Source organism: Rhinolophus sinicus, chromosome 1 (genome assembly GCF_057876585.1).
Source record: "Rhinolophus sinicus isolate RSI-liver-muscle chromosome 1, RSI-T2T, whole genome shotgun sequence".
Taxonomy (NCBI): domain Eukaryota; kingdom Metazoa; phylum Chordata; class Mammalia; order Chiroptera; family Rhinolophidae; genus Rhinolophus; species Rhinolophus sinicus.
Window position 1 is genome coordinate 52,994,965 of NC_142501.1, and position 3,564 is coordinate 52,998,528.

Consider the following 3,564-nt stretch of genomic DNA (forward strand, 5'->3'; position numbering starts at 1 on the left):
TCACATGAAGTGTTTGGCCAGAATTTGAGAAAATTCTGTCTCCTGATTCCACAAGCCCAAGCATTTAAACTTGCTTGCTTTCTCCTTTGGCCAACTGGGTGAATTTTTGAGAGTTTTCTTCCTTTCACTAAGGCTGTTGGTCTTTCAGTGTCTGAGCTTTAACTGGAGGTCTCAGTTCCAGCTTCCTGCATGGGGCTAGTCTTGTCTCTTGATGTCAGTATAAAACCCAAGTCCTTCAGTTATGTGTGCCTTTCCAGTAATTGCATCAGCTGCTTGCCTTTTGCTTTGGCTTTCAATTCCTTTCTTTGCGGCTTTTGTAATCCTTTCTCGGAAGCTCAGCTATGCATTAAAAAGCTTTACCCATCATTTCTAGATGTTTTCTCAGGTTAGTCTGCATTAAGCCAGAACTATCTTTTATATATTCTCACGTGTTCTAAACATACCTCCATTCCTGTTTTCCAGGCAAAATTCTACTTATCTTTAATGGCCCAGTGCCACTTTCACGTTTTCTTGAAAAATTTAAAATAGTTCTTACCGCATTGTATTGCCTTTCCCCCCTTGTACTGGGGTGTGTGCTCTTTGGGGTAAAGCCAGATCTTCTTCATCTTTGTGTCCCCAGCTTCTGCCACAGTGCCTATGATAAAGTAGGTACTTAATGTTTTATTGAACTGAAAATAGCTTCCCACACGGATAATGTTTCACCATATTATCATAACCCACTAACTAAATTCATATGATATTTTTAAGATTGTGACGTGAGATCTCATTATACATGAAGAACAATCTAAGACGTTTGTGTTTTTTAAACAATTTTCGAGACTCGGTTTCCTTATTGTGGCAGATTGAATTTTTCAGATGAATGCAACCGTATCTCCCATTCCACATGCTCTTCTGCAGTGACCTTGCCATTCCCTCATCAAGAGGTAGAGTCTATCTCACCACCCCCCTGAATCTAGGTCGTCCTTGTGACTACTTTGATCAACAGAATACAGTGGAAGGGATGTGTGCCTGTTCTAGACGACACTCTTAAATGGCCTAGCAACTTCTGCTTCCTGCCTCTTGGAACACAACCACTTGTGCAAAGCCCAAGACACAGAGAGGTTACCGTGTTTCCCGAAAATAAGACCTAGCGGACAATCAGCTCTAATGCATCTTTTGGAGCAAAAATTAATATAAGACCTGGTCTTATTTTACTATAAGACTGGGAATATTAATAGAATGTAATATAAGTATAGTATAATGTAAGTATAGTATAGTATAATAAAGTATAATATAATATAGTATAATACCAGGTCTTATATTAATTTTTGCTCCAAAACACATTAGAGCTGACTCTTCGGCTAGGTCTTACTTTCAGGGAAACAGGATATGTGCAGGTACCTTAGCTGACAGCCCTGACTTAGGGAACAGCCAGCACCAACTTCTAGCCAGGATAGTAAATCATCTTACACATAGTAAATCATCTTGAGTCTTCAAATCACTCCATTCCCAGCTCTCATCTGACTGCAACCTCAAGATATATCTCCAGCTGAGCTCAAACAACCAAACCATGAGAGACAATAAATTCTTTTAAGCCACTACATTTTATGGTAGTTACATACTAATAGACAGTCAGAACACTAATTTATGGAATGGGAATAATAATCCCTGTTCTGAAGTTCACTTTTTTTTTTTTTTTTTAAAGATTTTATTGGGGAAGGGGAACAGGACTTTTTATTGGAGAACAGTGTGTACTTCCAGGACTTTTTTTCAAGTCGAGTTTGTTGTCCTTTCAGTCTTAGTTGTGGAGGGCGCCGCTCAGCTCCAGGTCGTTTCCGTTGCTAGTTGCAGGGGGCGCAGCCCACCATCCCTTGCGGGACTCAAAGAATTGAACTGGCAACCTTGTGGTTGAGAGCCCACTGGCCCATGTGGGACTTGAACCGGCAGCCTTTGGCGTTAGGAGCATGGAGCTCTAACCGTCTGAACCACCGGGCCGGCCCCTGAAGTTCACTTTTTGATGTATGTGATATCATTTTTTAAGCAGTAAAGCATTACACAAACATAAGTTTTTTTTTCAATAAATAGTAAAGTTACAACCCCTTTATATTCCTTGCTTCTTACAAATATTCCTAGTTCTCTGGTAGGGATGATGTGCGTCTGCATCTAACTTGCTCTCTACTGATTTGGGTCCTTCCTCTCAGGCATGAAACCTTCCCAGGCCATCTATAAAACTGACCTTATGACAGTCTTGCTGCACTGATAACACGATTTCAGTATGCAAATGCCTTAGCACCCTTTCTCGCACCTCCCACTCCAACTATATGCATGTAGTTTTTTCAGAGCAAGGCCCTATCCCTGTAATTGACCCTAATCTCAACTCACTCATTCCGTGCCAACTCTAAAAAGTCTACGCTAGATGTTTCTTCATCTACTCTTCCTCATTATGAAGTCTCGGGAAGAGGTACAGTGGTTAAGAACAGAGACATTGGGTTTAACTCATTACTAGCTGTTTGACCTTAGGCAAGTTAACCTGTTTTTGCTTCAATTTTATATGTAAAGAACTTCTTACGGTGCCTGGCATGGGATAAAGAGCTATGTGTTAGCTATGATTATTTTTATCATACCACTTGGTTGAATCTTTTGTCAGGTTAACTGGGCCAACTAAGCCAGATTGTATTTATAAAGCAATTGCTCAAATTTCAGAAGGGAAAAAACATATCTTGTCTGACTTTCAAAAGTATTTCATTCATATTTTACAATTACTAGTCTACTTAACAATATGGCAAGTTGAGGAACTAAATGTAAGACCTTAGTCTTTTTTAGTCTTCCTGATGATCTCTGACTAAATAACTACGTAAGATTTTTTTTAAAAAACTTTATTTTCCTATACTTCATAGTAAGTCTTTTTAAACTCCAGTCACTCAGTAAGGTAAGTTTAGTAGGGGTCAATATCCTAATAATGTCAGTGAACATCAAGTGAATGTCTGATTCTTAAAACAATAACCTATTTCTTTCTATTTTCATCCATCTCCCTGACATTGAAGTACCCCTATTGTCTTAATGTACACAAGAGCATCTGGAAATATTTGATAACATGAGTATTCACTAAATGGAAAACTATCCTGAGAGATGAATAGTACTACTGGTAATTTTGCCAAGACTTCAACTAGAGAAAAATCTGGATTAGGAAGACTGTTTCTCCATTGGCTAACTAAAAGGGAAAACATCTGTTCAGACTCATTTATCGCAATCTTAAATTGTCAACTGCAGTCTCTGTATTCAATAAGATGGGAAATACAGGTATCTAACTAAAGGTGTCTTAGCTCTTCAACCAAAGCCTTTGTTGGTTTGGTGATATACATGCTTTTATCTGCTCAGTATTTTTTCTTGTAACCACTATATATATATTTATTTTTTCTTAAAACATAAAGTCCTAAAATGTAGGCACTCTCTTCCCAGCATGCACAGAAGGGAAAATACTGGTGTCCCAGGGTCTCTAAAAACAGACCTTAAAACAATTCTTAATTAGCTTATGGATTCAGGGAATTGGGGATATAGAGTCACTGAGAGGCTGAGACAGCAGGG